The sequence below is a fragment of the Coptis chinensis genome, chromosome 9 (genome assembly GCF_015680905.1).
Source record: "Coptis chinensis isolate HL-2020 chromosome 9, ASM1568090v1, whole genome shotgun sequence".
Lineage (NCBI taxonomy): Eukaryota > Viridiplantae > Streptophyta > Magnoliopsida > Ranunculales > Ranunculaceae > Coptis > Coptis chinensis.
Genome location: NC_141464.1, coordinates 8247321 through 8261135, shown reverse-complemented (window position 1 = coordinate 8261135; position 13815 = coordinate 8247321). Strand labels below are relative to the sequence as shown.

The window sequence follows — 13815 nt, the reverse complement described above, 5'->3', positions numbered from 1 at the left end:
TCGTTGACTGGTAGAAGCAGTGGCATTGAAGTTTGAACACAGCATGCATATGTCCTGAATAGAAAAGTGGAAATTGAAGAGTTGGTCTGCGCCAACCCAGAATCCTTCATTCTTAGGACCCTTGGCATTTGACATCATTACCATTTACCATTTTGTGTTATTCTTTACGTCATTCTAAAATAGAAAATTCATTGGGTACACAATTTCCTCAAGGATAAGTGTGATTGATTAACTGTAGAAATTCTGAGTGTTAATACAATAGATTATTGATCAAAATCAGGTTGTTATTTATTCTTCTTCTTGATGTTTTTCTTGAAACGTAAAACATAATAATTCTGTTTTTCACGCAATAGTCTGCTGGACAATGTCATTACAATCAAGCTTTAAAAAATATTAATCACACAAGTGATATTACTCATTTGTTTGGAATCATTACATCAGGATTGAATTATCCAATATTTGGTCATGCAAAAAAATTGGCATAACTAAAGCTTAGTGTAATGTGGTTCGAGAGCATGAAAGATCTAAAATTGATCTTCTCATGCAAGTTCCAAAAAAAGTCAAATAAACCATATCAAGAAAAAAGCACACCATATGAAAGTCTTAATCACCAATTAAAACATCTTTCCCATAAACCTAATAAAACCATTTAAAGAAGACAGATTTCATGAAACCTAAACCTCCTAAACAGTAGAAACTACATATTAACTAGGAACGTCTAAACACCAGTTGAACCAAACCCTCCTGCACCTCTCTAACAGTAGAATCCAAATCCTCAACCTCAAAAACTTCAGGAGTCACAATTTTCTCCAAAATCATCTGAGCAATCCTATCACCAGCCTTAACTTCAAAATCAACATCAGAATGCTTCCACGCCAAACCCGATCGCAGCGCTACAAGACCCAACAAAAAAGCCCACCTCAGTAAACCAAATCAATCAACAATAACAATAAGTATATAAAACAAATGATTACCAATACGAGCATAGGTTCCTTCCGGTATCGCGATGCTTAAATCAGTTGGTACTAAAGCTTTTCCTCTTGCTGGAACTTTAGTCTCTACAACACTGAATCAAACACATAAAAGGGGCAAAATAAAATTTTTATAAAGAATGCAACAACACAGAGTAAATGGGTGTTGTTATATTTACCTTGAAAGATCATAACCAGCAGAAAGAGATAAACCTCTAGAGGGCAAAATGGCATTTTCTGAAAGTTTTTTAACCTTCAAGAAAGGGACAAATACATGAGAACTTCCTCCATTTTGTTGATTAAGTTTTTGAATCTTGGGTGAGGGTTCTTAGATTTCAAGGCTGTTGTTTTCTTGAACCATTTTGAGGGTTGAAGAGTGATGGAAGAAGATTTGTGAAGTGGGAAAAAAGGTAAAGTAGTTGGGTTTAATAGAGAAAAATCTGGACATTAATTTTTCAGTTGTTTTGGCGCCTTTAATTCCCGCCATAAATTATAATAAGTTGAGTCTTTTTCATGCTTATGGGCCAACTTCAAGTGCAATTGTAGCCCAAGTAACTAAGCCCAACTAAAGCCCTAGTTTCTCAACAAAACCACCCATTGTATATCACAAACAACATACCTTTTAAAGTTTCACTACATATTGGGTATATCACAGATATGAAATATGACCTCATAGGACATAGGAGTATACTGAAGTTCCTAGGAATAGTCAGCTATTACTAAGAGAGGGGAGAACGAAGTCGTGCAATCGATGAGCTATTTAGTTTTTGCAATATTTATTGGGTAATAGTTAATTTGAATTTTGAAGTAGTTTTCATTATGGACATATGCAAGTTCAGGTATATGGATGAGTCCTTCCATATGTGAAAGCTAAATAAGTGTGACGCGTGACTTGTTCAAATTATTGTACTCCGCACCATAGTACAAAATATCGCAATAAATATTGAGATTTTAACCAAAGATATATAAATATCACGATATGTTTAGAGATATATAAGACTGCAAATATCTATAATATTTCGATGATATTTAGAGATATTTTGGGATATTTGACGATATTTTGTGTATGTAACAATTTTATTTAATATTTACCATTATATTTCAAATAAATATAAATTATATATCATGATATATCAAAAAATATCTACAATATTCATGATATTTATCGATATATTGGATATATCCACGATATTACATATGAAACAATATCAAATATCCCCAAAGAAAATGATATATCCACGATACATATCCATAAATTAGAGATCGATATTTTGCCATATCCTGATATTTTGTACTATACTCCGCAGCATATTTGGAGATGTTTGTTTCTTCAAAATAAAGAAATTGCATTTTAGCCTTCCCATACTGTTACCCAGCTCAAGTTCTCAAAAAAAAAAAAGTTTCAATAAGCATAAAAACTAGTGGGATTTATGACCGCCCTTTAATTACTCAGGCTCTTTGACAGATTGTGTTGAGAAAGATCCAAGTGAGTGAGTGTAACTTCGCTCTGTTTGAACAAATCCACCCTTTTGCAGTTGATCCTTAAGCACATCCTCGGATCTTTAGTAGTAATATCAATGACACATTGATCGAGCTCTTTTACGGAATGAAAAGGACAAATTTTAGATCAAACAACAAATGCATATATACATTTCCTTTTAAAAAAGTACATTCAGTATACAAGAAACAAGTTAAATAAAGGGTTATTTAGAGTTTGGTCCTACTTATTATGGAGTATTTAAGTTGTAGTCCTAAAATTATCGATTATTAGGCTTTAGTCTTACTTTCATCTAATGATTTTGAATCGTTTCAGTTGACCGTGGTCAAACCATTTAATAATAATATATTTTTTATTTTTTTTGAAAATGGCCAAACTACCCTTTAGCGTGCTGCGCATGTGACTTTTTCACAGCCTCAAAAAAACTCTCTTCAATTCCAAAACATATGGGGCGAAACCTAAAAGAGTTTTAGCCTTTTTATTATTTGGTGATATATAAGAAGAATTACAATCTGAATTGGTCATTAATAGTGGTTTAAAACCAGTTTCTAATGTAAAGAATGGATCTTGGCCTGGTTTTAATGAGTTGATTGGTGAAAAAAAAGAGATCAAGGTTGAAAATATAGATGAAGATGATGATTGGGAATTTAAAGATGTTGTATCTGAAACTCTAGATTTTGAAATCAAGGTAGAAACTTTTGTTATATTTTACTATGAAATAATAAATTACTTTACCTGTTATCTATAATTTATTCCCTTTTTGCAGAAAGTGGACAACATTTTTGATTCTTGGGCCATCCCAGAAACACCACCACCAGCTGCAACAGTGACTACATTGAATCTTATATTTATAAAATGTTGTTGTTGTTACATTGAATCTTATATTTTGAAGGTTGATGGGACAATGTAGGAAAATTTTGAAGGATCACTATTTGGATTTAGCAACAATGAACGACTTGATGGGGATTAGTTTTTCCATTAGAAGGGAATTTTCAAAATCCCAGAGAAGTTGAGAATGGATTTCATTTCGAGTCTGGTGTGAGTAATCGCCAAGGACTCAGTTTCACATAGTCGACCTCAGATTGCTACTAAAATGGACGATTCTGAGTTTGGGTTCTTGAGGATTATGATTCTGATGGGAGTTTTTCTGACTTTAAGGATGCATTTCCAACTACTGAAGCTTTAGATCGTTCTTTTGAGCAGAAGGTCAATATCAGATTTAGTTTTTGGTTTATTTTGAATTGCTGATAGTTTTGAAGTATTCGTTTTGAAGTATTCGAGGCTGATGAAATGACCGGATGATCAGTGTTAAAGTATTCATTCCAACGGTGGATGATGAAGAAGGTGGACTCACAGCTTCAAAGTCGAAACTGATGAAATAACCGGATGATCAGTGTTGACAAAGGGTAGTTTGGCCATTTTGATAAAAAAACGAAAATTATATTATTATAAAATGGGTTGACCACGGTCAACTGAGAAGACTCAAGGTCAATCGATAGAAGTAGGACTAAACCCTAATAATCGATAATTTTAGGACTAAAACCTAAATACCCCTAAATAAGTAGGACCAATCCCTAAATAACCCTTAAATAAAACATCATCTGCAGAAACGTATTGTGACATCGGAGGAAGCTCAAGGTAGTGATAAGACTTCTTTAGGAAAACCCAGCTCCCTCTTCTTGGGACGAGTTTGTACCTTAGAAGTGAAAATGTTCACCTTCTTCAATGTCACAACATTCTCCAACAAAATTTTTAGGTGCTGAAGTTCAACGGCAGATCCAGTGATGTAATGAAACTCAACAAGTTTCAGGTGATACAACTTGTAGTAAAAAGTTGTATCAACAAGTCTCCGGTAGCGGCGCCATTTGATTGTAGTAAAAATAAAAGTTTTTTACTCCTAGAGAACAGTTATTTTGCTAGAAATAAGAAAACTAAATTATTCTACGTTTAGATCAAAGTTCTACTCTCGATTATCATCCAATAACTTGAGTAAAGATTCATTCTACTCCTAGTTGCTTTAGATAATAACTAATTTCACTAATTTAACAATTACCTAATATGATGAGAGTATGTTTTTTATAGGACTAAATAGGTGAGAACAAATATTAAAGATATTCTAAATTAAACTATGGAAATTAAATACGAAGATGTGAATGAGAAGAAGGGATTAGGGAGATTTGATTCCACCTTGATTAATTCCTAATATGCTTGTATAGATTTTTGCAATCCCAATTTTTATGTTTTCACACAAGGTTCAACATAAAGCATATGTCTTTTTATCCCTAATTATTCATAGCATCTTTAACAAACTAATAATTAGCATAAGAGGAAGTTTAAGCCCATTCTCATGGTGAATGAATTACCCTCTAGAATTGAAACTCTTAAAATAATAATTCTATACTAACACATCAAGTCTTCATCAAAGCTTCAATCAAACCCCTCTAATGGAGGTATAGCTATGAATCATGGAACTATCATGGAATAAATAATAAGAAGAAGACATAATATGAAAATAAACAATTGAATTAAATAATAATCTTGAAGGTATTTTAATGGTGACTAGGTTAACAAAACATAAACTTGGGTTTTTCTAAAGAGAAGAGGTAGGAGAAGAGAGAATAATAAACCTTAATTAACTTAAACTAAGTAGGAGAGAGAGAGTGCTAGAGTTTTCTCTTAGTCCTCTTTATATAAGAGAGGCTAGGTTTACAATTTTCGTGCATGGGCTTTGGAGCCATGTTTTAGGCCACTAAATCAAACCCAAAACCTAATTGCATAAGTCCAAAAAGGGTTTCTCTGTTGGAAATTACTGCATTAACATTTTCATCCTTTTTTACTCCTCTGATTGGGTCAAGGCCTAGACTATTAGAAATCTCTTTCTGAGCCGGTCGTTTTGACGTATAATAGCCCCAATTTCGAGGTATAAGTCCAAAGATACGGCCTTCGGAAGTTCTGTTGACTTTTATGCTCTATTTCTGCCCGCATTGACTTTGACTTTTCAGCTTTGACTGGGCTTTAAAAAGGTTTTTTCTCCTTGAAACTTGGGCTTGAACCATAGAACTTCTTAGCAACCAACATTTCCTCCTTTCTCTTGCAAAAGTGACATATTTCTTCACATATTTGATTTCAAAACCTGAAATACACAAAAACACGTAAACAATACTAACTCTTATTTATTATAAACATAATTGGTCTAAATGTAATATTCTTAAGGGGTTAAAACTATAGTTTTGGGCTCTTATCAATACAGTTTGAACTTCAATGAACACTCGACTCCTCCATCTTCTGCTAAGTTGCCTGAACTTACTTCTATCTAAACAATGACCAAGAAGAACAATGAAATCAAACCAAGCTTGCAAAGTGAAAACTTTAAAATATCTAAAACAGTCTAACAGATACAGATGAAACAAGAAAAGATATCAAGGCCTTATTATCTAAATGAAAATGTTCGGTGCCTTCACTCGTAGTTCTACACAAAATTAGTTTTCAAAGGAAGAGAGAGAGAGAGAGAGAGGTACATGAAAATGCGTTATTCAGGTGTTACATTAATGATTTAGATATATTAACAATATTTTCCTCCCACAAAGAGGCCTTTGATGTTTTGATGGACAGAACGAGGGAGAAAGGTTTGGAGATTGGGAGAGACAATATACTTACAAGAATTAAACTGAATCTATCTATTTTTTAATTTTTACTTCGTCCATGTGTATTGTGTACTTAGAAGTTTGAACAATGTCCCGACTCAAAGAGGATGCACACTGTGAAATTGTGAATGCCAATTCCTGACTTCTATAGCAAAAATAAATAATAACAAAAAAAATACAGTAACACTGCTATTACCATATCCATGTCAAGGTTAAGGGCTTCAATGTTTGGAGCGTTTAGGAGTAAGAACGCAATAGCTCAAAAGCTACCTCTTGAAAGCCAAGTTTCCACATGCAAGTATCTCAATTTACTGAAAGGAGTTGGCCAATTCTCTAGTTCAGTCGGGAGCTCTGAGACAGCCTAGTAAGAATAAAAGCGGAATCTGTTAAGTTGATGCACTGAAACACAACTTAAATATAGATCTAAGGTTGTGAGCACTTTTCTTTGCAAATGCATCAAGAACTTTCTGGTGGTCACGGTGCATGTTACGATCAAAGAATTGTCGAAAGAACAAATTGGGACTCAAACTAGGAAGCCCAAATACAAATTGGAAGAACATCGCCGAATTACATAAGCAAAAAATTGGAGGAACAGAGCCAGAATAGAAGATCGGTCCCTTTTCTGTATCTTTGGCTCTAGAGCCACACCACTAGACAAACACTATACAGGGAAGCAAAACAAAATAATGAATGCGCTTTGAAATGTCCAAAATTTGGAATGCAGCTCTAACAAATTGGTGACTCTGAATTCCATTTTTGTGAAACCTCTCCTTAGTCATTTCAAACAATACAAAGATTCTTATTGTATTACCTCTTGAAACTTTCAGTTAAACAAAAACAACTATGAAGCAGAATCTAATTCTCCTATCCATGTGTTGGTTGTGGAGAACCAAAACGGCTAAAATGGTCTTGGATGCTTTAAGCTCCTTTTATGTGTTTGTCGAGGCTCTAGAGGGAGGGGTTAAGATATAGATCAGTGCTAAACAATAATGCCTTACTTCAAATATTGGGGAAGCTAAATGAATCATGATCCTCTACTCAAATCTTTTTAAGTTTCTCTTTATATAGTATGACCAACTCATACAACCTTTTGCCATTTAAACTCCTTAGAAAGTGTGTTGTTGGTCATGTTGTGCACCATATCACAAAATGCAGTAATATATTTTGACATCTTCGAGATTGTGAGAATTGTCACAGTATTCGCCAGTGTCAATACGGCGTTTTTCCAGTGTCCTATGTAGTGTAGGTAGCTCGATCAGCAACTGCCGGCATTTCAATTGTCAAGATTAAGTTAGATATCGACCGAAACAACATTCTGTACCATCCCATGAACAACCAAAATGTTGCTCAAGAGTCGAGGATCTGATATATTACCTTCAAATATTAACTACCAAGAGCATAACGACAATGATAGATGACCAAAAGGAAACAAAACAGCTCTCTGTTGAAGACAATGTGAGACTAATGAAGTAAAGAGAAATGAAGAATTTACAAAATACCTAGAGAAAAGGAGCTGATACCGTTAGAGAATTGACGTCATAAAGTCTGTTGAGACATTTAATCATACGATAACCATCACCATCTACTATTTGCGGTATAAGACAACTCTGATTGCTACGATATGTTACATCCATCTAAAGTTTAGCAATTTCTAAAGCAGAAAGATTCTCAAGAGAACAGTCAATGAACATGAAATCACACAATGAAAATTTAACTAGGTTTGGAGCATATACCACAAGAAGGAAATCTTCAGCGGCGGAACACATTTCAATTTCCAAGTTCTTGAGTTGAAGAGAAGATATGTTCAGACTTTTGAACTGAGATCCGACTAATATCAGGGTCTCCAAAGCCGGACAACCTAAAAAGAGCTTGTCGAAAATATTAACACTCGAAGAAAAGTTAAGTGTTTTAAGATGCAAAGTTCTAAGAACAGGTAAACTTATATGATTAGGCAATGTAGCTATCGTTTGATATGAATCATCTAAGCCTAAAAACAATTTCAAACTCGTCAACAACTTAGATGCGAACATGCAATCAGGAAACACAAAGACTTTAGACTCTAGACAAAATTGGAGATTGAGTTCTTGAACATTTCTACAAATTGCGACGCGGGTCCATGAATCAATATGGCTTGAATTGCAGTAGTCATTAACCCAACTTAAATGGAAAGTTTGGATTGCAGAGTTATCGTGGAGAAACAAAACTCAGTCTACGAAATCAACACTACACCATAACAGGCTATTTGCAATGGCAAAAAAACGTTGTTAATAATTTTCGCAACACTTTTTAAGCTTTACAAATATGGCATGGGTAAAGTGTTGGAAATTTTTGCAACGCTTAATATGCGTTGTAAATAGAAATTTCCAACACTTATTATAACTATTTCGTACACAAATTGATAACTTTTGCAACGGTTTTTTATTTCACAAACGCTTTTTAAGCGTTAGTAATTTGTTAAAAATATTACCAACGGTTTTTAACCGTTGCAAAGTTGTTAGTTAATTTTTTTTTAAATAATTTAAAATTTGTTTGTAACGGTTATAAACCGTTGCTGATGGGTTGCTGATAAAAAAAAATAATAATCTCATATTTTGTAGCGAGAATCATTAAAGTATGCAGCACACTTTGCCAACAAACTCTTCTTTTCTTCCACACTTTTCCCCTCTATACTCATTTTTCCCATTAAAGTAATTAGAATTGTAAGACAATACTTCAGGCAAAACAAAGGCTCATATAACAACAAAAACGGCCAAATGGGAGTCTCGCACATATTTAATAGGTCAAAATTAATGACAAATCAATGGATCAAAACACTATAACATATATAGCCTTTACGTGCAACTGTGGTTCAACTTCAAATAAGAACAATCTCTTTAAGTAATGCCTTCAATCAATTGCAATGATGAGAAATCCAACAAAGACATACATGAGGAAGACATGATAGAGTGCAAGGGCTTTTCTCCCAAGGCTTACAGTTGAACTCATGAATGGATAAGCAGCCCAAGAGCTCCAGGCCAAAGCCACAGACACTACAACCATCTTTACTATCACATTTCCCTTCAGCATGCAGATTATGGCTCCAACATCGAGAGGGAACAAGCAATAACCAAGAAGGCTAATACTCTGGAAAAAGATTATGTGCCCACCACGAAAAAGATAAACAATGTATAACATAAGCACTCGGTATATATAGATAAGCAACGTGGATTTGATAATTCTACAATTGTGGTTCATAAGAATAATCCCGGGTCAATGGAGGAAATCATTTCTAACTGTGGACACCCACATTGAGAGACATGGTCTCACGAAATAGAACCTCGCCCTTTTGGCGGTTGAGAACAAATGTATTCCCAATCTCTCCTTATGAGAATTCTTTCACCATATGTCATCTAGATTAGATGAGAAAACCTTGTATTCATAACAAAAGAAATAAAACCGCTAAAGTTCTTTTGGATTGTTGGACTCCATTACCAGATACCAATTGGTCTTAAGTTGGTTTAATGGCAAAAGGAAAAAAATCATACAAGAAATTACCATATATAAACACACGAACTGGAAGAGAAAAGATGCATACCAAAAGTAAAACATTCAACGCCAAAGATATGGCACCATTGCTAGGAGTGCAAATGCCACAACGAAAACCTCAGACTGGTAAGAGGTCAACAAAAAACACATTAGTCAACTTTTAACACAAATTTGTGACCTTAGAAAAAACTATATAAAAGGAAAATCAAAAAGTCAATCTCACCCATTAATTACTTATAGAGAGACCTATTTAATTCCATATACCAGTTGTGTTTACTACCAAGGTTCTTTATGCATAACATAGCATCACAAGCATTTGATCTTTAAAACAAGTGAGAGTTGATTTGCCTTTTTCTAAACTTTCACAGCATTGATAGACAATCATTATATCTAGAAAACATTCGGTAGGACTTCTCATGGCTTGAAGCACATAAGAAGATCCAGACCGTAGTATCTTCACAAATGTAAGTCTAATTGGATAAGTACATGATCCATAAGCACACCGTAATCTCATGGACAAAAGTTAATTCCTAATCGCCTCCCACCACATATATCAAAACTACCATATCCTATATAATCATAGAATTGCCGATAAATTGCAAATGCATTTGGTTAAAACTTAAAAAACTCAACTTTCAGCGAAGAGTTATACCGTCAAACAAAAATGCTTTGTTCACCCCAGTAGCAAGCAAATACATCAATACTTAAAATTAGCTAGATTCTTAAACCAAAGCATCCCAGACCAGCCTTCTATACAACCAAAGGAGGCCCTAAATAGAAAACTAGAAACAGAACAAGAAAACCTGTTACCTTCTTTATTCCGATCATATTAAGTCTATCATCGTTGCCAATTGAAATAACTAAGTCCATTAACCATAGATCACGAAAAATTCTTTTCACCACCAATCAGCTTTGAAGAGAGTGTGGTAGCAGCACACTTTGCCAACATACTCTTCTTTTCTTCCATACTTTTCCCCTCTATACTCACAGCAAGTTCCTTAATTTTGCTAATTGCCTGAAATACAAGTAGCAAACTCATGGCTTCTAGAACAATTTGTCATGAACATATCCATCCAATCAAACCAACATATCCAAATTCCTTACCAAATTGGAAGCAACTCGAAAACTACGTATAAGACTCTGTGAGTGGACACCATCCTCAATGAAAGGCTTGGCCTCCTTTAAAAACTCTCCCGCAAAAAGATGAGTTGCACTGCCTTGTCCACTTGAAGTTGCAATTTTTCTTTTCTTTTGAGCAGCCTCCACCAATTCCTATAGTGTTTTCCATGGAAATTAGTTCAAAACTAACAAGTTAGTACAAACTTAAGATAAATCAGTCGAGAAAAAATTGTCTATAATAACAAGTAACTAACTAACAGCCTGCACACTAGTTCGTGCATCATTTACAAAGGGAAATACTATGTCAAAGACTTAACAAAATTATAGTTGGAACTCAAGAGAAATGCAAACTCACATAACGGGCTCGAGCGCTCTCCAAAATAGTTCCATTACGACGTTCATGTCCTGCTTTCCAGCTGTCTACCCGTCCACACACACTTCAAGGTATTGATGGCACTGGTTCAGTTCAAAATATGATATTTGGATATTAGAAGTTTAATGGATTAACATGTACTCCCTTATATACAGAAGACAGGAGCAAGGTATTATAAAGTACGATTAAAAAATGTTTAAGGTTTTTGGTGCATGCATGGCTTGAAATAATCGGCAATGAAAGGAGAGTATTTACAGACCTAACTGCAATGATGACCACATTGACAATTTTATCATCTTAAAGAAATAAGTATAGCAAACGTCTAAGATGTGGTGTAGGAGAAAGGACAAACTTAATGGACAAAGAAACAAAACAATCCTTAGAGATGGCATTCGAATCCTAAGAAAATAGGGGGGGATATCATTTCAAAAATTATTTTAAGAATCAAGAATACCTTAAAACCACAAGAACTCCATGCATTTATGATAAGATCTGGCTGTAATGCTTGGATAGAAGCATATGTGACAAGTGATGCTGAAACCGGTGCTCCACGCTTATCAACCCCTCGGGGATGATTTTAGAGATAACCGGACATTAAAAATATAGTAAACCGGTTCTTCGTAGCACGTAACCAAGACCCCATAATGCATTATGTGACCTATGGTCCGATACATATTGTTGCATCCTGCATTCTTATTATTTAGTAGTACAAACAAGTGGTAGAACATGTGTAACACCATGACCCCTCACCCAAGGAGCCATGACGATATATGTATACGTTGTGTATTGGTTGTGGATTGAACGAAGGAAAAGAAATAAAAGCAGGGGAAAGGACATACCTAAAACAACATCTTTTCCAGGCCAGATAATATTAATATTCAAATCCTTGTAAATAACATGATATCTAACCCATTGGACTCCTTTTGGAAACCTGAACAAAACATACATGATTAAGATAAGTTATTATTATAATTCTCATTATAAAACTTTAATTGATACCAGGAAAAAACATCAAATTAATACATCATATTTTTAATCGATAAGCACAAGTGATAGCGAAAAGAAAAAAAAAATAACTCACACTGAATCAATGTCTTCTAATAATTGGAATTTGGTTACGAGCGGAAGTGCTTCAGTTTGCGTAGCTACCAGATTAAAATATTCAGTTAATAATAATAATAATAAATATAACCTACAAAATAATAGTATAGTAAAAAAAATGTAGTACTCGATGAAGTCTATGTGATATATTGGTACAGAAACAGTAACTAGTGAAGAGTACCTTTAGTGTCACACTGTTGGATGCCTTTCGAAAGCCCATAACAAGTTTTCCCTCAGGGTCTAGCTTGCTGAATGTTACTGAAAAGGAAAATACAATGGATAAAGGGTCATATGTAACAATTACTACGAAGACTGATGAACTAAATTTCAATAAAACATTAAAAATGAATGCCCGTGCATATCACGACTTTCGTAAAATGACATAATCAGGAAAAAAAAAATTGCGGTTAAAGTCGCATGCTAAATACCATTATCACAAGCTTGTAACTGCATGGACTATATGCATGGTGTCACACCTTCTAATACATACATTCTGCTGTTGTTATTTGGCCAAAATCGAAACTAGAACACCCATTCTTTCCCCTTTACATCTTGAATCCTTAAAAGAAGGCCTTCTGGCTAAGAAATAGGAGGGAAAATATGCCTGCAAAACCAAACAGAAAAGAGAACTTCTCACTAAGAAAGAACTCAGAAATATTGGTAGTATATGGGGTTGTGCCTGACAAGAAGCCAACAAAGAGTAACTAGCTGTTGCAATATATCGATATCTGAAATCTAAGAACAATAGTTGCATCAAAGACAATCCATTGTCATCGTTTATGCACCGAGAAAGGAGTGACAAATATATATAGTTCACCAAAACCTATTCCAGTCAAACAATGGTCAATGTGACAACAACAACGATAACGACAACCGTTTAGGATTTACTATTAGATCTTCTTCGATGTAAACCACCTTTCGCATCTTTAGCCCTAGACCGTTCACCATTCCAAAGTGAGACAAAATTACACCAAATAATTATTTTGTCATAGTAGGCACCCCCAAATGTACAACCCATTCCAAAAGTGGACCTACGAATGAATTGTTGGATACTAGTATTGTGTGCCCTGTCGTGCTAGAATCGACACATCTCTTCATTAAACACTACAACCTTTTGGACCATCTATTGCAACAATGCAAAATAGGTAGGAACTTACCTCAGCACATGCTTTCGGAAGAACCAAACGGCCAATTCGAGAATGAACTCTGAGATTAATATCTGGGCACAAGCATTTGGTTTGATAAGGCTGTGAGATTAATATCCTAAAAACAGTATCACAGACCTTATTGCTTGTTTCTTGGAGATCCCCAACAAGAACGAACTCGTCCAAAATGAGATAAACCTTTACAGAGAAAATAAAAATCAGATAAATCATGACGAGACAAAAGAGCAAGTGAAAGAAAAGGTATCGTGTGGAAGTTAAAGACCAAATCTAGCTCATAGACGTTGTTGAAGAAATGATCCAAAATCTCAACAAATAAATGAATGCACTCTAAGTAAACCAGCTCATTATCAGTAATGTCAACACACATGGAGAAGAAGAGTCCAGCATATCTCCGGTAGATAACCTTGTGTGTCTTGGC

At 34.6% G+C, this 13815-nt stretch overlaps 1 pseudogene across 1 annotated transcript; it reads right to left on the bottom strand.

The window, feature by feature from the left end:
• Positions 1 to 559: 559 nt before the first annotated feature.
• LOC147474668 (deoxyuridine 5'-triphosphate nucleotidohydrolase-like) lies at positions 560 to 1332 on the bottom strand (annotated as a pseudogene). The gene is made up of 3 exons (XR_015209666.1): positions 1151 to 1332; positions 975 to 1066; positions 560 to 893 (listed from the first exon to the last, which is right to left on the bottom strand). The product of XR_015209666.1 is annotated as a deoxyuridine 5'-triphosphate nucleotidohydrolase-like (transcript).
• Between the last annotated feature and the right edge of the window lie 12483 nt (positions 1333 to 13815).